This window comes from Pleurodeles waltl, chromosome 9 (genome assembly GCF_031143425.1).
Source record: "Pleurodeles waltl isolate 20211129_DDA chromosome 9, aPleWal1.hap1.20221129, whole genome shotgun sequence".
Classification (NCBI taxonomy): Eukaryota; Metazoa; Chordata; class Amphibia; order Caudata; family Salamandridae; genus Pleurodeles; species Pleurodeles waltl.
In genome coordinates, this window is record NC_090448.1 from 1,149,526,340 (window position 1) to 1,149,552,109 (window position 25,770).

Genomic DNA, 25,770 nt, shown 5'->3' on the forward strand with positions numbered 1-25,770 from the left:
CTTATGTGATGAGCTGGGCTTGTGCGGTCGGCATACCAACGATGAGCCGAGCAAAGGGTGAGGAGCGCAAGCCTTATGTGATGAGCCGGGCTTGTGCGGTCAGCGTACCAACGATGAGCCAAGCAAAAGGTGACGAGCGCAAGCCTTATGTGATGAGCCGGGCTTGTGCGGTCAGCGTACCAACGATGAGCCGAGCAAACGGTGACGAGCGCAAGCCTTATGTGATGAGCCGGGCTTGTGCGGTCAGCGTACCAATGATGAGCCGAGCAAAGGGTGACGAGTGCAAGCCTTATGTGATGAGCCGGGCTTGTGCGGTCAGTGGAATCCTGCCCACTCGGACAACTACAGCCTTCAGAAAAGGAACAGGGCTGTCTCAAACTTCAGTTATGGATATAGAGGAGACATGGGAATGTCAGACCAGAAAGCCTGCCAAAAAATTCCTTACTCACGCGGAGATAAATACATGGGCTACAGGTTTACATGTGCACAAGGTACAAAATTGGGAAATGTGAACAATATAGTAGTTTTCTCCTTGCAAAGGAGTTGGCAGTGTGAAGGCAGCGATGCAGCAGTTGAGGATTCAGTGAGACCTGCTTGACCCACTGCAAGAGCCCGAATGGGTGGGTTTGTATTCGGCGACGTGCCGGACACTAAGCACCTTGGCTACCATGGCCTTCCGCACAGTCATTCATTGACCCTAAAATGGCAAGACCTTATTTTCACGATCTACTGAAGTGGAAACCTGGTGATGTCACAGCGGAGTCTCCTTAATATCCACAGCACAGTGAATACTTTCACACCAGCTATTCCTAGCTGTTCTATACTTTTAAGGCTGTCAGTAATTGAAAGTACAAGAGCCTTTAAGCCACAAGTGTAGATTTTTTTCAGTAAAGCTATCGGACTAGTCAGCTGCCACAAGCCAGAAATTCTCTTATAAACTAATTCTGGTTTCTCATGGGGGTGGGGGGGACAAAGTAAGATTTTATAGTGCTCACCGAGCATGCACCCTTTTGGGAGGAGAAAGGGTAATGTCCTCTTTTTCGGTGGGCGTTTATCACTCTGGACCAGTGTAAGCCCTGCATCATCTAGAAACGATGTGCCTGAAACATTCTGCAGTTTTTACTTCATTTCCTCCACGATTACAGAGATCCTGGAAGGAATGCAACAATATTTCTAGTACTGAACAAGCTAGCTTTCAGAGGACTCAAAACGGCAGGAATTTTAATCAGTTTCCTTCTTTGTACCAAAAAAGCATGAGGAATTCAGGCAGTTATTAGACCTTTAGGGCTTGAATCAGTTTCTAGGTGGACAGTCTTTTCACATGGTCACTTTGACTGTGATCTTGGGGTGCCATGCAGATTTAGGGCTTGATGTCGACTGCACCTATCGAAGAAGTGTACCATTTAAGATCAGCATTATCGACACAGGATTGAAGTTTTCTCCCGGAGTGTACAAAGGTCTTTTGAGGTCTATCTGCCCATATTCACCTTCCGCTGATGCATTTGGTCACCTATTTTGACAAATGATTAATCAGAGCATCTCCACCCAGAGCTTGTCGAACACGATTGAGAGATGCTGGTAGAAACACATGCATTCATCTACACAAGATTACGCGTTGGACAATATACCCTCGCAAACAGAACCCGATTCACCTGGTTAGAAGCCCCTAACAACCAAATGTGCCCTAGTAACACAGCTGGGCAATATACAGTCATTCACCATCATATGCGAGGAGTGGCAAAGTCCTATCTTTCTGTCACTGGCCCAAGAAGCCCCACTCCATATACTCTGCAGATTCAGCATCTAAACAAGTGCACTGTTGAACCTGTAGTAAGTCATTAAACACTGCTTAGAACAGTCACACTTCTGCCCAGATGTGACAGAAGATGCCCAACTGCTGTGGGTTCACTAACTCAGAAATTCAAAACTGCAGATAGGCTCCACTGCACTGTCCACAAATAAAGGCCATAAACAACTTCAAAAGTGCACCATATGAATGCTAACCTATATGTGTGACCTCTCATGTCTGACCTGGCAGGAGAAGCATCAAAGAAACATTGGCAAAGCCAGTAGGCCTCACCTCTAGAATGCGAGTCCCTAGCTCTGCCAGTGGGATTTTGTTCTGTAGAATATAGTATATGAAAAAGTAAAAGAAAAACATTTCAAAATACTGGAGGAAAAGCAAACAAATATTCTAAGGTATCTCAAAACTTTGTTGAATTTAGTGTTTTCAGTCCTCATAAATGACATGCTTTAACTTTGAAATACTTTCCACTTTGCAAACTCTGAACAGAATTTAAAAAGAATTAGAGCACTTTCCAAAGGTAAAGGAGATGCATACCCAGGCCAAATTGAATTTCCGTGGTACTCAGCCATTTCATTATTTAAGTAGCACATGGAGTAGATTTATAGGACTCCAGGAGAAGTGTCATGCTTACTACAACTTCTACCTCAGACATCAGTTGAATGAGTGCAGTAGATTCATTCCACCGACACCCTAAATGCCTCTGTGCGTGCTACAGCAAGTGTTTTCATGCAATGTGTGGGATGCAGGAGAAAAAAGCAAAACCAAACCTTAATGTGTGCTCAGTGGCAGTCATAAGTGGTGGAGCAAACAAATCAGTAATTTTGACCCACTCGCAAGCACTGAGACATTGTAAATGCCTTTAGGGTCACCACCAAAGCTCTCAATCATGGCTTGTTGTTATAAACTGTGTTTCTAAAGGAGAGCTCTGATGTTGAGGCTGAAGGCAGTGCAAGTTTCTCACAGTGCCTGTCAGTAGGTCACAACATTAGAAATAAAATATATACTTGCTTACTGTTCGCCTTCTCCTGTCCTCTTCTCCTAGGTGTTCCTCAGTCCTACAGGCAGCACGTGGTTTCAGAGCCAACACCTTTAACCATTCCAGTTGCTGTTCTCATGCTGATTATAATGTTAAGCATCATGAGACAAGCACCAGGATTGGTTTGAGTGTGCCGGGTCTGTGCCTGCTCCACCCAGCTGTCTAAGACAGCTTGGGTTGGAGGAGTTTAAAGTGCGCATGTCTGGCTGGCTTTCTGAAGATAGCGTGCCAGGGTGACATGCGCACTTTCAACTTAAGTGCCCACCACTCCTTCCTGCTGCTGCCACTCAGCTGCAGTGGCCCCTCTCCATTCTGAAACTCTGCTTGGCGGTAGTGAAAAATAAAATGGGAATTACATTTATTGTCATTTTATTTTTCGACTGTGCAAAATTTTATTTAGTGGGATGAGCCTCTGCCCTAATAGAGGATCCGTTGCTGGTCTGCTCTTCAGCCATGCCACAGCAAAATTGTCCCTGTTGGGCTTTTACAGGCAGACTGGAAAAAGTGAGGAGCAACACAGCCGAGGAGGGAGTATTTGACAGGGAAAGAGCATGCAATGGAGAGAGTGGAAAACACATGCACTCCCATGGAGTGCTGACTGAAAGAAATAGTTCCCTAAATGTAAACAGTTGAAGGGATCCAAGTCAGCCAATCAAAACGGTTGTAAAGGGGCTAGGATATAGTGGAGGAACAAATGCAAGAAGGGAAAGGCAAGCCATCGAATAAGAAACAAGAAAATTAGAGTTGACAATAAAGCCAACCAATTATAAGCAATGGGCACCCACAGTAAGTTCGCAATAGGTCTTTCTCAACCAGACAGCTTGCTCTGTCTGGTAGGTGAGACCTAAAAACACACACGAACAGTTTGAACATTAGGTGATGACACATTCCAGCATAGGCTGTGCCCATCAGTGGTTCCTTCGCTGGCTCTGGTGGCCAGGCGGGTGAAATTTAGGATTCATCAGTTCAGATGTAAGACGGGCCTCTTCTTCTAGGCATCGACTTGCAGCAGTTCACTTCAGCACGTCTGTGGTCTGCTGATGTTAGCCCGCTTCAAGTCCCCTGTGCTTTAAACCCTGTAATTGTGGTGGGAAATTCTCTCTTCATGCAGAGGTTTGAAACTCGGATAAACTAGCCCGGGACTGGTGACTGTCTATTTTCACTTCCGGCGAAGAGTTGGGATCTTTCAGGTGAGGGAGCACCCGACCTTGCTGAGTATTCGGTCTTCTAGCACGGCCTTTAAAACCCTTTCAGGTGAGGTTAGTGGTGCTGAGTAGGACAGGCATAGACAAGACATAGAGACCAGATCTGGCCATTGATTAAAAGTGCAATGGTATTGTATCTGGTATAAGTGACTTTCAGAATCGGATTCATTTGCAATCTTTAGTAGAGCACCGAGAAGCCACCATTATGGAATAGTTGGGCGAAATAAATGATTAGTAATTCTCTTGGTTTTATTGAGAGATTTAAAACTGCAGCGGAGTATTCGGTGTAATCCCAGTTTGGATTGCTAGTGGTCACTCGCCCAAGTCTCCAGTCCCCACTAAAAACGAGAATCATTTTGTGTGTGTGTGTGTGTGTGTGTGTGTGTGTGTGTGTGTGTGTGTGTGTGTGTGTGTGTGTGTGTGTGTGTGTGTGTGTGTGTGTGTGTGTGTGTGTGTGTGTGTGTGTGTGTGTGTGTGTGTGTGTGTGTGTGTGTGTGTGTGTGTGTGTGTGTGTGTGTGTGTGTGTGTGTGTGTGTGTGTGTGTGGGATGCAGGAATTATTTTAAAAAATATCACAGATTTTGCGAAACAGGAAAGGATGCCCATTGAGCCATCGTTTGATAGTCAAAATGCACAGTTCTAATTGTGGAAAATAAATAGAATCTTGGGATTTGGGGGTGAACAGGACAGCCATGCACACTTTTGGGAGCATCTGTGCAGTCCATGCGCATGTTAAGCAGCCCTTACTCACATTCTTAACACTTTCCAGCACGCCAAATTGTTCTGCCCCTGGGGACTCTAAACGCTCTCTTTTGGGCCTGTGCAATCGTCCTGCACTTCTGTGACAACACAGAGTTTGAAATCAGATTGTAACTGTAAATTCAGTTGTTGGTTTTCCTACCAGGATGATGCTCAGCCTGACTCTGAGGTCTCCTGGTGGTGTGGTCGAAATGGGACCTGCGGAAGTAGGATGCGCCTAGGATCACACAGCCTGTGTGAGTAACAGCTCATTGGTTTTATTCTGTGGGTGACAACCAAGTCGTGTCCTCCACAGGCACCCCCGGGCTGAACGTGTCCATCTTTTAATGTGGAAGAAAGTGATGGGATTAGCTTGATCTTGTCACTAAGGATAGATTACGGTTAGACCACGAAGACCTAACACGTGTTGGAAACATTTTGCTAACTTTTTTTGTATTAGGAAACAAATGTGCAAAAGCAGGCTTCGCAGGTAAAAAACCGACGCAATTAATGTTTTTTGCCGAATTGCTTTTTCAGGCAAATGAGTGAAAACTTCTTGACATTTTTCTTTTCAATTTGCTGGAAATGCAACTGTTTTTTTTCTTTTTTTTTTTTTTTAACCTCCCAGAAAAAAGTTGCTGCTGTATATAAATCATGATCTTCACTTAATTAAATTAAACCTTTGTCCATCTAGTCCTAATATGAACTTTGGGTTCATTCCTGCAGGGACAGAAATATGAGTTTCCTTAATGTGCTTTGTAGTCTGTCTTCTAGGCTCTCTACAAGCTCTTCCACAGGCCAGGCTCTGGTACCCACATGCTCTTTTGTAAGACAACCATTGAAAACAACAAGTTTTATCCAGATTTGGCGATAGGCCCAGTTGATGCTGCTTCTTCTCCACCTCATTTGTGGACCTGCCTCATTGCTTTTTTGTGCTTAATGGAAGGGAGAGAGGGCCTATCGTTCCGGAAGCCTTGCTAAATTCTATACTTGCAATCTAATTTCTAAAATAAGCTTTAAGCATAGATAACTTGTTAGTAGCTAATTTTATACAGAAAAAAACTCAGCATTTTTGTCTATAGTCTTTTCAGTGGAAATTTGGCCTGTTTTTTTTTTTCTCTATCAGCCTCTGAAAAGAACCTTTTAACCTGCAGCTTGCGGAGTCATCTTCTACTCCCCCCCCCCCCCCCCCCCCCCCCCAACCACTACACAAAGGAAGTAACACTGCAGGTGAAGCCACCAGTGGATGCTGCTGGGATTGGTGGGGGGGGGGGGGAGGGGTCTCAGAAGGCACGCCCAGTCATGGGAAGAATTCAATTGCACCAAAAAATATTTTGAATAACTGTCAATAGTGCTAGAACGCTGGATGTGGGTAAACGTAAAGTTGGAATTTTTAAACATTTTAAAACTTTTTATTTAATTTGGGAGGGGTCTTACCAGTTCAGGTCTACAAACTCTTCCACCTGACATAGGTTCTGTTTTGAATGAGATGCACTGTTCTGGAGCGAATGCAGGGCAGTACCGGTGTGTATCTGCTGATGAGACGGTTATATAAGAGAACCAAACTCCTATAAAATGAGACTATAATGTTGCACACAGCTCCCACAGCATGTCACCTTATCCTTTCTTTCTCGCTTTCCTTTTTTGGGGGGGGTATGACGCTATCCTGTACATTGCAGTGGGTGTGAAGATAGTATTTTAATATTTGTATAAAGTTTAATTTAAATTTAATTGTTCTCTGTATATAACTGCATTTTATTAAAGAATAAAAGGAAGGTTCTTTTAAATTGAATTTCAGTCTTGTGTGTTATATTTGCATGTTTATAAAATTGTGTTTCTTTCCGTGGCAGGTAGCATGTGGAGGGGTAGGTGTAAGTGCACAAACCCTCTTGTTTGCACTGCCTCATTTTGACTGTAGTGCATATAAATAACCCGACTTTCCTTACGCCAGCCTTAGTTTGGGCCCCAGATTGTGCATAGACCACTGACCGTGATATCACTAGACAACACTCTTAATGTTTTCAAGCCAGTAAGAAGCTATACACACTGCTCCAACAAATTGTGTGAGAAAACCATGCTTGTTAGAATAGTTATTTTCAGGGGCCCCCGTTTATGTACCTTCAACCTTACTAGCACCAGCAACTCCTAAGGCTTTCACAGAAGCGTTCTCCAGAACTGTGCCCTCATTGCTATAGCTACACAATAAATCCCTGATCCCCTGGCCATTCCAAGACCGGTTAATGCTCACATTATCCATCTTTAGCATAATGTAGACAAGAGCATCACAAAAAAGTAGTGTTCTGACCCTTTAACAAACGGGGGGTGCAGAAGGGAGTGGTGGGTGTCTGGGAGGGTGGCGAGTGCCCAAATCCCCTTCCCACCTCCCCCTTCCACCTCCTCTTCTTGCCAGATTTCCCAACGTGGCCATAGAATGAAACAAGGTAGGGGTCATGGAGAACATCCCTTTTAAGTTTTGCCCGAACTGCCATCACAAATGTGCACTGCTTGACCTGCTTGAAGTCTGCAACCTCTGCCTGTGGCAGACCACAAAGTTTGCGAGGCCTGCGCCACGTTTGTGCCAAATAATCTGAAAGGTCATTGAAAACGAGAACACCTGTTAAAAATAGGGTTTTTGGTTGGCAGTCAAGTTACCCCCTGTCCAAGCAAGAACACTCACTCTAGCTAGGGCAAACGAGAAACACACCTGGTTAACCCCCTGTTGCCCCCTTGGTAGCTTGGCACGAGCAGGCAGGTTTAACTCAGAAGCAATGTGTAAAGTATTTGTACCAATACACAGAAATACAGTGAAAACACTGCAAAATGGACACCACATCAATTTTGAAAAATAGGCAATATTTATCAAAATCAAACAAGACCAAAGCAACAGAAATCCAACATACACAAGTTAAGTATGAATGTTCAAAAGATTGAGTCTTACTCCATTAACAATGGAAACGATGATTTTGCACAAAGTACCTGGTTAGCATAAAAAATAAAGCCACACAGTTTAACGTGCGCTGGAAAAGACAGCGATGTGTTGATTCTTTCCTTGAAAGAGAGGCTGTGCGTCGTTTCTTCTCCGGTCGGTGATGATATTTTTTCTCCCTCACAAGCTATGCATTGATTTCTGGATGGGGCACTTCTGATTGGGTTGACTTTGCCGCCCAGGGAAGATGGGTGGAAAATCCTTTTGCACACTGTTAGAAAACCGTGCTGCTTGGGGTTTGCGTCGTTATCAGCAGCTGCAAGAGGGTGTTATGCGTTGATTCTTCAGCTGCGATGTCGATCTCACACAATGCAGTCTCCAACCCCCTGGGGTGTCTGGGGACTGGCCTGGACAAGGAAGGATCTTGCAAACACTTGAGACTTCGCTTTGAAGTTTGCCAGCTTCAAGGCAGAATGGGGTATAAGAAGACCCCAAACCCTAGACTTTTAGAATCTTTCGGGAATCAAGAGGAACCTGTGCCCAGGAGAAGAGCTGACGGAGGAGTACTGTCCCTTTGCTGTGTAACTTTGCTGCACTGGCATGCATTGCTGCTTCTGCCTGAAAAGAGTGCAAAGGGTGAACGTTGCGGTGTGTCCTGCTTGAGAAAGTTCTCCAAGGGCTTGGAGTAGAGCTTGCCTCCTGTTGGAAGTCTCAGGGACACCAAAGACTTCAAGTTCCTCGACCTGCAGCACTGGGGACTGTGTTTTGTGCTGTTCAAGAGGAGAAACCACTGCAACCCCAACGACGACGCTGGCCTGCACCGTGACCTGCCGATGCTGTATGGAGCTGCACTGCCCCGCTTCACACCCCTGGTCTAACCGATTCGGTCATCGGATGACTTCACAGAGCCACTACTTGCACCACAACCTGTGGGCCCCGCACTCCGGCATCGCCTGCTCCCACTGCAGCCTGGGCATCCCCGACGACGCTGCTCCTGCTGACACTGGAGCCGCTGCCTGCACCGTGGCCTGTGGACACCACTCGTGAGGTACATGAAGCACTGTCTCATCCCGCACTGCAGCCCTGTCCACCGACCCCCAGCATAGACTCCAGTGTCTTCACCAGGCATCCTGCCCACACAGTGGTCTGTGGACACCGCTCGTGAGGGTCACGAAGCACCGTCCTTTCCTGCACCTCTGGCTTGAGCCTAACAGCACTTCAGCAACGATGACACCACTGCCTGCACCGTGACCTGGTGACGTCGCACCGCCCCAATTTCACACCGCAGCCCTGGTCTCACCGACGCCGCTGAACGCCATTACCTGTGGACACCGCACCTCACATAGTCCCTCTTCGCACCGCAGCCCCGATGCAATCCATGCCAGCGCTCCTGATTGCATCAGCCCAGAGTTCGATCTGTGTGACTTAAGGGCCCGACAACCCACACACCGACTCCGGAACCGACACCAGTGATGCTGCTCTCCGGAGCTCACTGCAAAGATCACGACGCCCTGCAAATCCAAGGTACTGTTTGCGGCTCTTCCCGACACCATAGCTTGCCCACGACACCGCTGCCGGCCGGAACTGTTGGTTTTGTTGATCACAGCACCGTGATAGCCCCAGGTGGAGCTATCAACTTCAAGGAACTGTATTTTTGAGTAAACCTTGCAGAATTCGTACATCCATTACTGTATGGTGGATTTGTATCGTATTTGGTCTTGTCTTATATAGATAAATATTGTCTATTTTTCGAGAACTGGTGTGGTGTCCTTTTGTAGTGTTTTCATTTATTACTGTGTGTTATGTGCAAATGCTTAGAAAATTGCTTCTGAAATAAGCCTGACTGCTCGTGCCAAGCTACCAAGGGGTGAGCAGGGGTTATCTGAGCAGGTATCTCCTTTCTTCTGACTAGAGTGAGGGTCTCTACTTGGACAAGGTTCAAACGACTGCCAACTAGAGACCCCATTTTTAACATTGGTTGTCAGCAGTAAGGATAGGACTTGTATTTCCACTTGACCTCCAGTGATTGGTGTACACTACTACCATATCGCAGACCACTACATGCCACATACAGATTTTTTTTTTTTTTTTTCCGATTTGACCTATTTTTGATCTTGAGTTCAAGTAAACTCCTACATGTCTGTCAGGAGCATCGTCAGTTGCATCCCAGGATTTGATTTTTGAGGAGAGATGCCAGGAGGCACCAGATTGAGTTGGAGGGATTGAAAATGTAGGAGAAGAAAATGCTCTTGGAGCATGAACTTAAAGGAGCTGGATGTGAGGAGCAGGTCCAGCCAGGATGGTGGCAGCAATTGCTCAGTGCAGTCAGACAGAATTGTGCACATTCCTAAGAATGTAGGACAAGAGTACAAGAAGGGAGACTACATACAGAGGTGTTTTCAGGGATATGAGGCATCCATCCACATGAAAGGGGTCTCTGAGAATAATTGGGGGGCAGGATTGTGGAACCTGTTCACAGGGGAAGGGAGGGACACTTTGCTAGCTTTGGGTAAAGGGTACAACCTCACCTACGCTGACATAAAGGAGACCCTTCTAACTCGGTATTGTTTCACTCCTGACAAGTACAGGGATCAGTTTAGGCAGAGTAAGAAAACTGAGTCCCAAACCTGGTTAGTGTGTAGATTCATTTTGCAGAGCACTGGATGGTTGGGTGAAGGGCAGTAATATGACAGAGTTTTTTAGGGGCTGTACAACTTAATTGCATGGGAGCACTTGTCTAGTCTGTGTTTTGCAGAGCTGTGCCAGCATTTAACTGTGATAGTAAGCTGCCTGACCCCAGGAAGCTTGCTATAGAGGTGGACTGCTGGGTGAGTACCTGGGTATACAAGAAGGTTTATGGGGTAGACTCTGCCAAAGGTGGGCAGGGTTCCCAGAAGGAGAGGGAGGTCAAGGGAGACACAGACAGGTCCCAGGATAAGGGGGGAGAAAAAGGGTCCCAGGTCCCCTCAGACAGGAAGAAGGGAGGTTCGGGAGGGCAGTGGCCCCGGGAACCCCATTTTCGACCTCGTCTTTGTTCCCAGTTAGGACACATGAAAGGGGACTTGTGGCCTTCGGGGCAGGTAGACTCCAGGGGCAGGTTATAGACCAATCCGTGATATCCCTTAGTTGGGAGGTAGACTCGCAGGGTGAGTTAGTGATCCCTGAGGGTGGGAGTCATCACTTTCACCAGGTGACAGCAAATGGGGTCCCAGTCACTGCTCTGAGGGACAGTGGGGCTAGCCATACCATGATGGCAGAAAGGCTGGTCTCCCCCAGAGCAGTACACCAGCCAGGTCACATCCTATGGCCGTGGTATCCCTAGTGTGGGATGGGGAGGTGGCCCAGAGGATGGTTATAGTCAGTCCCCAGATGCCCATAGACTGCCTTCTGGGGAATGAGTTGCCCCAGGTGTCAGGGAAACTGGGAGGAGTGGCCCCCAGAGGTGCCCTCACAGTTCAATTGCCTGGGGGTACCACTCCAAGGCGGAAAGTACCAAACCCCAGCAAGAGAGATTGGAGGAGAGAGATCCCACCCCTGCCCCCTGCTCAGCCAGAGGATACAGACCCAACGGTGAGTGGCCAATCGCGGGACACTACCCCTGAACTGGTAGGAGGTGAATTGGGAAAAGGGTGCAAGTCACCTGGGGTTACTGCCAACCACTTTTCAAAACCAGACTAGAGCGCTTAGGATAGCCTGGGGCCCGGCCCTTTACACTGACAGCTGTCAGTGACCTCTGTTGGTTGACCTTGTGGTCAGAGTTTTCCTTGGGAGGGGAACTGAAGTCAGACCCCAGGGGTGGAAGGGGCCACATCACACTGTTGGCCCTGGTGGTATTGTCCACCTACTGAGATAAATCTGTGAGCAAGGTAAGGTTAGATGCTACACAGATGAGGTCCACAGATTAGACGTGTTCTCCTGGCGTTAGTTCAGTGGGCCCTGAGTGTGTGGATTGAGGGATCCCCCTAACTTCAGAGGAGTATAGAACTGGCAAGAGCCCCTGCAGTAGTGGGCCATTGTCTGGGTTCTATCACCCTGAGCAGGGAAGTCCAGCAAGGTATTGATTGGCCTACCCTGGGTTTAGGCGGGGAGGGGGTTGTGTTGGAAATGGCCCTTTTTGCAGGGTTATCCCCAGATGTTTTGCCTTATTCCTATTTTTCAGGTCTCTTTTTGCTGTTTTATTGTCTTTGCGCACTTTGCCACTGCTAATCAGTGCTGACGTGCAAGTGCTCCCTAGGTAAATTGTACTGTTGATTGGTTTATTCATGATTGGCATATTTGATTTACTGGTAATTCCCTAGTAAAGTGCACCAGAGGTGTCCAGTGCCTGTAAATCAAATGCTACTAGTGGGCCTGTAGCACTGACTGTGCCACCCACATAAATAGCCTGCAAACATGGCTCAGACCTGCCACTGCAGTGTCTGTGTGTGCTGCTTTAAACTGTCAATTCAACCCGGAAAATGTACCCACTTGCCAGACCCAAACCCTCCCATTTGGTCCATGTAAGACACTCCTAAGGTAGGCCCTAGGTAGCCCCATGGGCAGGGTGCAGTGTATTTAAAAGGTAGGACATGTACTGGTGTGTTTTATCTTATCCTAACAGTGAAAGACAGTCAAATTTGGGTTTCACTGTTGCAAGGCCTATCTTCCTCATAGGTTACCATGGGGGCTGCATTTAAATCGCTTTAAAGCGCAAATTTCCTATGAGGGCAGATATAAATGTGGAGTTTGGGGTCTCTGGAATCTCAATTTAAAATACATTTTAGTGAAGTTGGTTTTTAGATTGAGAGTTTGAAAATGCCACTTTTAGAAAGTAGGCTTTTTTTTTTGCTTAAACCATTCTGTGACTGCCTGTTTGTGGATTCCCCGTCTGGGTCAGGTTGACAGTTGGGCTATTCACACCTCTCCTCTAGACAGTGACATTAAGGGGGCTGGGGGTGTAGCCTGCATATCTTGATGAGCTATCTGAGCTATAGTGGAGGGAGGAGTGGCCACTTAAACCTGAAAGGGCTGTGCCTGCCCTCACACAAGGAGAAGAGCTGAAGGAGGAGTACTGTCCCTTTGCTGTGTTACTTTGCTGGACTGGCCTGCAGTTGCTGCTTCTGCCTGAAAAGAGTGCAAAGGGTGAACTTTAATATGTGTCCTGCTTAAAGTTCCCCAAGGGCTTGGAGTGGCGCTTGCCTCCTGCTGGAAGTCTCAGGGACACCAAAGACTTCAGTTTCCTTGACCTGCAGCACTGGGAACTGTGTGTTTTGTGCTGTTCAAGAGGAGAAACCACTGTGAAGCCGCCATAGACGCCGCTGGCCTGAACGTGGCCTGCGGACGCCGCACTGCCCCTCTTTGTACCGCGACCCAGGTCTCACCGATGCTGTCATTGGACTACTTCACCGAGCCAACACTCGCACTGCTACCTGTGGACCCTGCACTCAGGCATTACCTGCTCACACTGCAGCCTGGGCATCCCTGACGAGATGCCCAGGCTCACTGCCTGCACTGTGGTCTGTGGACACCACTTGTGAGGTACGTGAAACACCATCCCATCCCGCGCTGCAGCCCCTGTCCACTGATGCCAGCATCATCGACTCCAGGGTCATCATCAGGCATCCTGCCTGCACCGCGGCCTGTGGACACCGCTTGTGAGGGTCACAAAGCACTGTCCCATCCCGCACCGCTGGCTTGGACCTACCAACGACAGTGCTTCAGCAACGACGACGACACTGCCTGCACTGCAACCTGGTGACACCGCACATCACACCGTCCTACTTCACAACGTAGCCCTGGTCTCACCAACGCTGCTGAACGCCGTAACCAAGCCGCTGCCTGCACCGTGATCTGTGGGCACCGCACGTCGCATCGTCCCGCTTTGCACCGCAGTCCCAATGCCATCCACGCCAGCGCTCCTGACTTCCTCAGCCTGGAGTTCGATCTGCGACGTGTATTACTTCAAGGTCCCGACGACCCATGCACCAACTCCAGAGCAGACATCGCAAAGCCAGCAACACCACTCTCTGGAGCTCAATGTGAGGATCATGATGCCCTGCAAATCCAAGGTACTGTTTGTGGGTCTTCAAGACACTGTAGCTTGCCCGCGACAACACAACCGGCATGAACTGTTGGTTTTGTTGATCACGACGCCGTGATAGCCCCAGGTGGAGCTATTGACTTCAAGGAACTGTATTGTTTAGTAAATCTTGCAGAATTCATATATCCATTACTTTATGGTGGATTTTTTATCATATTTGGTCTCGTCTTATATAGATAAATATTGGATATTTTTCTAAAACTGGTGTGGTGTCCTTTTGTAGTGTGTTCATTTATTACTGTGTATTATGGGCAAATGCTTTACACGTTGCTTCTGAGATAAGCCTGACTGCTTGTGCCAAGCTAAAAAGTGGGTGAGCAGGGGTTATCTGATCGGCTATCTCCCTTATCCTGACTAGAGTGAGGGTCCATACTTGGACAGGGTTCAGACTAGAAATCCATTTCTAACAGGATCCAACATAAAAATCCTTGAGGACGATGCCGAAAGGAATCACCAGCGAAAAAATCGGCGAAGGATGCCAAGAAAAAAAACGGGGAGACCAGGTTCCCCGAAAAGAAGCCACACAAGGCAACCCGGTTGCCCAAGAAAACGGTGATTGAGGGCCAGCTGGGAAACAGAGGCCCACGTATCCCAGTACAAGGAGACTGATAAAAGCAGAATGTCAAAACAGACAAAACCCACCATGGAGCGAGAACACTTGAAAGGGCCCCCAAAACCTTCAGAAGAGGGACAGACTGCTCTGAAAAACAAGAGCATCCGAGACGCCGACGTCAAAAAGACCTTGGAGAAGGAAATGTGAATCCTGGAAGCGGAAATGGGGAACCTTCTTCAGCACAAGGAGGAGTTTGAGGCAACCACAGACATCACTTTCTACAATGGTCTCATCAAACAAGCTGCCAAAACATATGGAGTACTATTGGAGGAGAAAGACTTTTGCTTTCTCCTAGAAACAGTTATGCCAACAAGTAGGGAAACCTGAATCTTCCTGTGCTACCTAGCATTCTGGACTAGGGCAAGGAAGCTTTCAGAGAACTAGCCTCCACTAAAGGCATAACACCAAGAATAGAGAAATACAAACCTTCAAAGGATCCCAAATACATACAAGGAAACACTATGGCACTCCATCATTGTCACTACAGCCAGAAGGAAGTATTGCCTACACCTCCACAGGACCTCCTCCAGAGAAGGAAAACAAAAGACTGAACATGGTAGGGAGGAAGGTGGAAAGAGAAGCGGCAGCTTAATGGCGTACAACCAATTCTAATGCCCTCCTCAATCGATATGGCCACCAAAAATGGGATGTGATAGAGGAGCTAATGAAAAAATACTCCCAGAAGAGGCTAAGAGAAGGGCCAAAGTGACTATTCAGGAAGAGATGAATATCGCCAACACTTGTTTAAAATCAGCATTAAACTCAGCGGATACTGTTAGCAGACAAATGTGTACAGGCACAACCCTCGTAAGTACATGCCTGCCTCAGGATCTCAGGCTTTAAACCCAAAGTCCAGGCCTCAGTAATTAATAAGCCCTCAACAGAAGAGGCCTTATTTTGACAGGAGGTAGATGAGTCTTGCAACAAATTGAAAAAGACAGCGAGAAAGATAAAGGAAATGGGTGCTCTACAATACAGGGGTACTTTCAGGAGAGGAAAAGCGCCCAGAAGACCCTTAGTAAGGGGACCTTTTCCAGCAGGACAACAGCAACAAGGCCAATGCACCACATCACTACCTGGTCAGCAGTCTGGATACCAGCAATGGCAACGCCCCGCAAGGCAACCTTTTCATAGTAGAGGGAGGGCCAGAGGCCAAACCCCCAGAGAAGAAGGAACCTGAAAGTGACTCGAATGCAGCCTCAGACCCACACCTAACACTGGTGGGAGCCAGAATAGCGTATTGCCTGCAAGAATGGCCAAAAACTGACAAGTGAGTTTTAAAGGTGGTACACCATGGTCACTGTATAGAACGAACAAGCCCTCCAATACCAAGACCACCAAAGAGAAGTAGTATCGGGGAAAAGCACTGGTACAATTAAGAAAGGAGGTAAAAACGCCTACACAAACATGCAATAGAGTACCAAAGAGGGACTTAATCAAGGGAAATACTCCCTCCTACTTTCTGGTGCTAAAACAGAACATCACACCAAGACCAAACTTGGATCTCAGATTCATTAACAAATTCATCCGCATGCACCATTTCAAAATGGCAATGGTACAAGAGGTCATCCCATTTCTACAAAAGGGGGACTACATGGCACCCACAGGCTTAAAGGATACCTTTCTGCACACATCCAAGAATCAAGCACACACAGTACCTCAGGTTCATTTTTTTTTTTTTTTTTTTTAGAAGGTTCACTATCAGTTCAAGGTCTTACTCTTTGGAATAAAATCTGCATCATGGTTTTTTATAGAATTCCTGGCAACATTTGCAGCATTCCTAAGAAGGAAGGGGATTCACGTATACCCCTACCTGGACCCCTGGCTGTTCAAAGCAAATGCAAAGAAGAAATGTTAAAGGTAAATTCAAACAGAGATCACAATCCTAGAGAAACTGGGGTTCTGCATAAACCACAAGAAATCTACCCTAGAACCAGAACTGGAGAAGATCTTTCTAAGAGTGAGACTAGATGCAACAAAAGCATATACATACCCTACTTTTAAGCGAGTACAGGCAATCACAGAACAAACTCACCTTTACCAGTGGAGGCTGTCTCTTGCAGTGAGGACAGTCGTGAAACTAATGGACATAACAGCCCATACAAGACTCCCCATGCACCCATTCATGGAATAGCTGAGCAACAGCTGGTCACAAGCCACTGGGAGTTGGGAGGATATAGTGGTTGTAACAGAGAATACAAAGGGAAATATAATGGTGGGCATCCAAAAACATAAATGGGGGAGACCTTTCAAGACAACAACTCCAATGGTGACCATTACAGCAGATGCGTCTCACAAGGGATAAGGAGCACACACAGGCATCTTGAGAATTCGGGGCCAATGGAGCAAGGTAGATGCGATAAAACACATCACCTTCCTAGCAAAGAAGACAGTGCTACTTGCCCTGAAAGCTTTTCAAACACCACTAGCAGGGAAACCTGTACTAATCCAAACAGACAATACAACAATAGTGTTCTACCTGAACAAACAAGGGGGTACAAAAACTTTTACCCTGAGCAAACTAGCCCAAGAGACATGGAAATGAGCGATACCACAAGGTGTCGCGTGGGCTCTTATTATTCTAAATGAGACTACTGGATTTCTAGGTAGCAGGATCTATAACGGTGTGGGGGACTGAGTCTGACCCACGTGTAAAGAACTCTGTCACCCTAAATCCGGTTTTTGCTCCGGCTAACTAGCAGTGCCTCATTTCTCCCATGTGGAAGGAATGATTTGGCAGCCGAGCGCATGACATCTTTGGAACTTCTCAGGGAAGTCGTGGTTACTCAGATCCAAACCAACTCTCTTATTTCCAATATGATCTCATATACAAATGACAAAGACAGTATAAGTTTTATATAATGTTTTAATAAAACGACTGTATTTTAGATATTAAGGCGTGAGCCGCAATAACCAGAACGATACAACACAGTAGGATTGTAATAGTTACCAGGAGAGTAAAACATAAAAACAAAGCTATCATATTGTCAAACAGTTTTTACTCTCCCTCTGCTTGTTTTATCTAGAGCACAGCATGTTAAGCTTCTAGCTTGCCTATTAGAATCACTGTGGAGACATCAGCCCTCATACCTGAGCAAAGACCTGTGATCTTGGTTCAGCATCTGCAACGAGGCAGTCAGCGTCAAGTTGTGGTTCCCTGGTCGGAATCTCCCTCTCGCGTGTATTGGGACAAGGAAGTGATTTTATAACTAACATGTCATCGTGATCACAAAATGTCCCTACGCAGGAATGCCAAGTCTAAACTCTTACCACGTCTATCGGCAATGTACCAGACTGTATCCTTGACTGAAGCACAGAGTAAATATGTTATGGAGAACTCCAGTGCTGAAGTAGGCAAAACAGTGTGATATGAATAAAAAACAACACCGTAGAACTGGCTATTTGAAAAATAACCGTACGAAGCCTAATAAAAAGCATGTAGAGCAAAGTGCACAGAGGCTCTAAGCTATCAGCAAATGAATAAAATATATTCAGGGCAAAATGCACAAAGGCCTAAAGCCTGAAGCTAAAGCGCAATGAATACGTAAAACTAACCTCACTACACCCTCCCCTTGTCGGTAGCAAGTGGTTCCAATAATATAAAAGGATGCCCTAAAGATAAACAATACCTAAAACAAGTATTTCGACAAGGTGAGAAGACAACAAAGTCATAAATTTAGGTAACATGTGGTCATAAAACCAAATTCAATATAGTGTCAATTTTGTAAAAATCCAATCGTCAGATAGAAGCAATAGAACGCAGGAGTTCCTCCACTTCGATATATGTCAATATCGGAAGATCCACGCCACAAAGTATCATGGAGCAGGTGTGATCCAAAGCCCCAAAACCAGTCAGGGCGGCACCCCGTGCAGGGCCTATGAAAGAGACCATACCATCTTCCTCCAGGAAGGGAATCTCATAAACTGCCTCACGAAGCAAGCGCATCCGTAGTGCACAATTCTGGGAATGAGCCCTAATCGGGAACATCAACAGATCAGTATCGACCATTGGAGGGCGCTGCAATGAGAGACAGAGAGCCAGTGCATGTTCAAACGAGCACCAAAGGCATCGAAACACGGGTTGCACACAATCCAAAACCGGTCTGAATGACAGAGACCAGTCGCACTCCAAATGTCCCAGGAGTGTCGCTCCAAAATGCTGCATCATGCGTTCACGACACAGCTGCGCTGATGGGAGCAGCAGTACAGGATCTCGTCGTGACGGGACAGCCATTGCGAAAAAATAGCAACAACAGCAAGACTCCAGCCAATAAAGCCAAAGTAATCGGGAAACCCCCAAAAATGCTTCCGTAATAGAATGTATAGCCGAAGGTATCAAACCGAATATGGAAGAGAAGGTATGAGCAAAACCAACACCAACGACTTTGAAAAAATGTGCAATACCAGCGGTGCTGGATGCATTAAATATACGTCCCACAAGTTCACCGAAGTGATTCGGAAAGTTAGTATTCAAAAGGGACTGTATCTCCGCCGATGACCTTGCCACCTGAAGTGCGTAGGTCTCACTAGCAGATGTAAGGGCCACATGCTTTTGAAACAATAAAGCTTTTAGCCGACTCAACTTGTCGAAATCAACCTTGGAAGTAGCAATATGAGGCCAGATGTCTGCTACCTCCCTAAATTGAGTGGGGGGGAAACAACACATTCCCGCAGCACGTAACGGCCTTGTTGACTACGACGATGTAAACTATTCCGGCACGCATGCCACAGCAGCGTTCGCTGTTAAGAACAATGTAACTGCCGTTAGAAAGCACCTGGAAAATGTTTTTAATAACCGGGACTGGAACTCCCTTCAGATAACAAGCTAAGTTAGCAATCGAAGCGTTACACGCCCTGTGCAAGGACAGCTGTTTACAAACCATTGAATGGCTGACAGAAGCTTCGCATTCGCTGCCGCTAAGAAAAACCTCCTTCAAACCATTAACACATCTGTACTGAAAGGGAAGGTCCCACACCTCGTGTATGTAACTGTCTCCCAATAGTTCATATCTACCCACCGGAATGTGCTTCAAACACAAAGTAAATTGCAAAGTAGAGATAGGCAAATTAATAACCCCATGGATCAACCATTCAGCTGACGGAATCTCAGCTACTGTGAAAGGCAGTTTCTCTAATTTTTCAATATTTAACATAACATATGTCGCTTCCTTTTTAGCCATCAGTTGTTGTTGACGAGTCAAATTAAAAGAGATAAAGATCTCCCTGGCACGAACGTGCTGCCATGGAACGCGACCCGCCTTCAAGGTCTGAAGAGTCCAACCCAGCTGCATGATGGACCGCGTCTGACTCTGCCCATGATATAAAGAAGACATGTCCGATTTAATAATGTCAATGGCAGAGGAAACAATGCTGTCAATCGTGTAAACATGTTCGGAAAGGGTATGCATGCCATTATCAACAACAGACAAAGTCTGCATCAGATTTTCTTGATCAATCTGCCTCAACCGGGCTGCAGCCTCTTGTTGTGAAAGCTTCCAAATCTCATTATAAACCTCGTACAAGAACCTTTTCTTCCGTGGTACTCTGGGACCTGACAAAAAATCTTGTAAATCAGTATTATTAGACAGTAACATGAGATGTGACTTAACTGCATCCAGCGTGGATGACTTCAACCATTGCTGACAAAGCTTCCCCACACTGTATGTAGTTATAATATCAGCATGTTCTGGTGAAACGTAACGAGGGTCTGCCCTACTAGTCCTGAACCCCCCTGAAGAGGTGACAAAACGTTGATGACACATATTAGTGTCTACAGGCCATAATAACCACCCGCCTGGATGTAACGATGAAGTGTTAAGTGTACCATTCTGGACCCAATGTGTAAAGTCACTGAAAGTAGCATTCACATAGTGCTGCCAATTTTTTAATTTAGAAGGGACAGGTATACTAGGCAAAGTTAACTCCTTAATCGTCGCTAAGCCCAAACAGCTAGTCTGTTGTACTGTGTCATTGAGGAAAATCATCTGCACAGGGATAATACATGCTCTAAATAACGTGTCCCTGCCTTGCATTTGCCAATTTTTCGTACCCCAAACACTTTTCAAGTCAACAGTTCTGAACCAGTATTCATATCCCTCGACCGACAGTTTAGATACAAACAAATTGGAATACAGTAATTTAGTATTGGTCAATAACATTTGCTTATTAGAATACGGTGTAACTTTAAAATAGTAGGACCTAGCATTACGTGGATCATGCCCAGTAAAATATGCAAATTTTTCATAATACGTTTTTGAACTCCCTTGTGGAGGAGTCGAGCAATGTTCCCATTGCACATAATTAAACATGGACTTAGGGCTACTAGCTTTATGAATAAAGTGGTGTCCATAATAGTTGTAACAAAACATGTCACCATGATTGTCTCTAAACTGGTAAGCATCTTCATCGTCATAGACAGTATAATATTGCAAATCCGTTAGCATAGAATCTACTGTCTTCACATCCCAATCATCAGAAACAATGCCAGGTATAACAATATCATTCATTGATAATTTGAGGACATACGGTATTTGAATCAATTCAGTGGGACCATATATATCAAACATTACTTTATCCCACACAATTCCATCCGGAACTGGTATAGCAGAAATGTTCACTGTGGACAAGTCTCTTCGAACCATATGAGACGAAAAATGTGGTTTTAACACAGTCTCCACGTGCTCAATGTCCGATCGATCAGGAAGAAAATGACCATGTATTATCAGAAAAAAAGTAACCACAAATCCCAACCATAATAAAATAGTCATCACGGCCAAAAATAGTTCCAAGGAAAAACAAAATATGTTCGTTTAAGCCATCCCAGCAGCCGTCGCGGACCGTGGACAGAAGACATTGAAGACGAGGAGCCGGACCCATCATTATCAGCGTCGTTGAAGCAGCCAGAAGCAGTTCTAGCAAAAGGTGCAACTGTGAACGAAGAAGCAGACGGAGGCTCTCGCCGTGGCACGCTATAAACCACATGTTCAGAAACGTCAGTAGAACGTACAGCAATTTGATCACAAGATTCCATATTAATCGCCGTCGGTGGAACAGTCGCAAGATCATTATCCACCCTCCCCAAGCTCGGAGAGGAAACAGTGTCGGTGAAAATCACCTGCAGCGGGACCTCGTCCCCAGTAGTGAGAGGGATTCCGGAACTACTGGGTGTCCCTCTTGGTCTGCTGTGCAGAATCGGCCACATGTTGTAACTTGACATTATCAATGGAAACAAAGCGATTTCCTTTGGCCCCTCGCAGCGGCGGTAAAATCACAGTTCTCATGCCGCTTACCCCCAACACAGGGACAGGTTCTCGATAAGAAGGACCAAATTCTTTTTTAACTGCGACCTTTTCACGCACCAGATCCCCAACCCTGGGTATCCAACCAGTAGATGTTACTGGCTCATCCTTAATTCCTGAGGAGGCAGCATTGGCAGAAGAGTTATCTTCACGGAATTGTTGTAAATCCTGCAAAACAGTGACACGATCATTTATGTCAAAGGGCGTGTCTGCCGCCTCCACACCAGGACCATCTAGATCAGGAACATACATTTGTGTTCCAAACAGGCACTCATATGAAGTACGACCCCCCAGTGACCTTCTAGGCAAGTTATTAAGTGCTCTCTGTACTCCATATAGGTGGGCTAGCCAACCACGACCCGTACCTATAACTCTGGCCGTTAAGGACTGCTTTAAATCACGATTTAAACGCTCCACAACAGAATTTTCCTCGGGATGAAATGGAGACGACAATTGGAGTTGGACCCCCAACGAAGCCATGGTGTCCCTGAATGCCTTAGAGGCAAAAGCAGGGCCCTGGTCCGAATGAAAAGCCGCAACTGCAAATATATCGACAAAGATGCGCAAATCTTTAATAACAGTGCGAGCGTCAGCCGAGCGTTGTGGCCATACCCATACAAATCTGGAGCACGAATCTACAGCAACCAATATATACTTGTATGCACTATCTGGTGTCAGCGGACCACAATGATCCAAGTACACACACTGTAATGGTTTGTTTGAAATCAGAAGGGGCGTCTGCTGCGGGCGTCTAGCCGACGATGCTTTAATTTGTTGACAAACGTCACAACAAAGGACATACTGCTTCGTCTCTTTATAGAGACCAGGCCACCAGTAACGAGCCTGTAAAAGTGAAATTGTGGCAGCCACCCCAGCATGTGCAGAAGCCACCCCTTCATGGGCTGCAGAAATCAATCGAGGTCTCTCTATTTTATTCGGAATTTCACGTACACCAATGCCTGGAATTGTAACAGTAGCATTTAGCGCACCATTCAAGCAGTAACTATATTTTGAAGGAAATCCTTTAGGAAAGGGCGTGCCAGCAGCCGTAGCTTTTATGGCAGCCGATATTTCTGTGTCTAGTTTGGAACTCGAACGAGTCACTGCGACCACAGTGGCGACAGCCACTGCCGATTTCGCGTCTTCATCAGCCAAAGTATTCCCAGCAACGTGTATTCCAACGCGCTGGTGTCCAAGTGTATGCACAACATGGACTTTAGGAAGCGTTTCCTTCAGATCCGCAACCTTACCCCACAACATTTTATGCTTAATGGTGTTGCCTTTACAATCTCTGAACCCATTCGTCTTCCAATAGTGTAAATATTCGTTGAAAGACTGCACACAGTAGTAGGAGTCACAGACCAGCAAGGTTAAAAGTGCCGGATCCGCATGCTCCAACGCTAACAATAGAGCTTTGAGCTCAACCAGCTGTGCCGTGCAATCTCCCAAGGTTTTAGTATAAGTATGTCGGGGGCAGAACACTTCCCCCTCCATAGTGCCGCTCACCACCGCACATGCAGCAGAATACTGTTGTTTAGTCCCAACCGCCGGTTGCGCAGAGCCATCTGTATACATGACCACTTCATATTGGTCAATAGGCAATGTACCAGCAGGAACAGGGTATTCTATTTCGTTTTGAAGAAATTCTTGAGTCTGCAGTTTAGGGTCAAATACATAATCTACATCAGTGGCTGTCAAAGACGTAGCCCATTGTATCCATCGCGGGTGTAGAGCCTTCGAATTAGGAACACTCGCCTTTGTAACAGCCTCTAAGGCCGGAACCGGGGAAACAACAACAATGCGTTGACCCTGGGCCAGCGGTCTTTCTTTAATAACAGCCATCTGTACTGCAGTGAGAATTTTCTCAGTTTGTGCAAAACGTTGCTCTGCAGCAGAATACAAGTGAGATTTGTATGCAATCGGGACAGTCTCCCCTTCATTAAAGGTGACATAAGTAAACCCAACAGCCCCAGGTATTACCCTGAGCACTAAATGTGTCTTATTGTCCCGAGTGTGTAAGTGTTTAACTGCTAAAAGATCACTCTGTAATTCTCGCAGTATGTGTGTATGTTCAATCGTCCAAAATGTACTCGAAAAATTCGGGCAAATCAACTCGTATAAGGGTTTTATACGCGTTGCATATTCAGGAATGTAAGTTCTGCCAAAATTCAGAAACCCCAACAATGACTGGAGCTTCCGAACCGTATTAGGAGGCTGCAATAAAGCACATTTCTCCAAAAAATGTGGCGCCAAGCTCTTGCCCTCACTCGACAACTCATATCCCAGGAAAATGACGCTGAGGAAGGCAATCTTTGATTTCTTAAAATTAAACTTATAGCCAATATCAGCAAACCCCAGAACAATGCGCGATACATGCCTTAGATGTTGCAGAATCTCATCATCTGTCAGATATATGTCATCGACATATGATAATGCTTCAGGGTCGAACTCATGCAGCACTTCAGTTACACGAGCCGAAAACAGTCCTGGGCTATTCTTATACCCCTGAGGCAAACGACAACATTTTTTCTGAGAGCCAAACGCACTGAAACAGGTATAGTCCCGACTCTCGGGCGCAATATTCTGGCAGAAAAATCCATTTGAGATATCTAATGTTGTCTTATATTTTTTACGCACTATATTATTCATAAGCGCTGCGCTGTGTGAATTCCGTATTGCATATGTGCGTGTATTACTATTTAAATGTCGGTAATCCACCACTATCCTATATGAATGGTCCGGTTTAGCAACCAGAAACAAGGGATTATTCATCGGCGAGACACAGGGCTCAATTACACCCTGATACTCCAATTCTTTAAGAATTTTTCTAACCGATGCCCTAGCTTCAAATTTGATAGGATATTGCGGTTGTGGCTGAGGTTCGCCCTTTATCGGAATTACATGATAAGGTGATTGTCTGTCCCACCCCACGTTATTTCTATACAAAGCGGGAGCCTGTGCTAGAGCCCATGATTTACTATAGGACTCCGCGAGTTCTCTCGGAACAAGTGGTGAGAAGGAAGGTGTAATAACCTCCTCCCCAACTGGACAGTCGCGAACAAAGTCAGGTGGCCAATCTTGTTCGGCCAACAGAACATCATATGATTTTACCACATGGTCCCAAAAAATGTCGTTTATAATACGGTCAATGTCCCCTTCCAATCGCAGAGTAACTTCATATACTCTATCAGGATCAGAGACTCGCATATCCGCTGTTTCGACTTGTATGAAGTCATCAGTTGCTTTCACCTCCAGATGCTCTAGAAGACTCCGGCGAACTATTGTGACCTCTGCCGCGCTGTCTAACAGTGCTAACGTCCATGTCTTGTTCGTCAAGAGAACTCTCTTCTTGAGCGGCATGTCTAAGTGTGACTGCTGCCACCTTCTTCTTTTTAAATTGCTGTTTCTGTTGCAGCGGTTTCTCTTCTTGTTTAATAGAAACCTCCGCTGAGCGTTGTGAATCCTGTCTCGGTTTCACGTACTCCGTCCCCCGCTCTGACCGCCCACCTCTCTCACTTCTCTTGTCCGAGGAGTCCTGAAAGGAACGAGATTGGCGTGTATCAGAATATTGATATATATCAGGCGTCTTCAAAGTATCCCTATTCCTGAGATTATACTTATTCTGTGGGGTCTCCGGTTGCGTAGATTGCCCATCATCCTTCTTAGGTGTTTGCTGTTTCTTTTCCCAGCGCTTTTTCGAACCCTCAGGTTGTTGCTGTTTAGCATTATCTTTATTATTTTTACCCTGTAACTGGGGTTTTTGTGGTCTAGCCCCTAGGCTATCACGACCAATACTAGAATATGTTTCCGCTATTATTCTCGGAAGCTCCCGCTCCTGTTGAAGCAGCGGAACATCCTGAAGACGCATACGCACTGCTAGTGCTACTGCCTCTCCTTTGAGATTACTCAAAATAATAGAAGAAACTGTGGCAAAATTGCCCAGCAACTGCATGCCCAAATCCAAGGCAGGGGCAGCCCCATATTCATCCTGAATCTGTTTAAGTACGTCCGGTAAATTAGCTAATGTTGGTGTACCGTGTGCCGTAGTGTAGAGCGCGGCAAACACCGT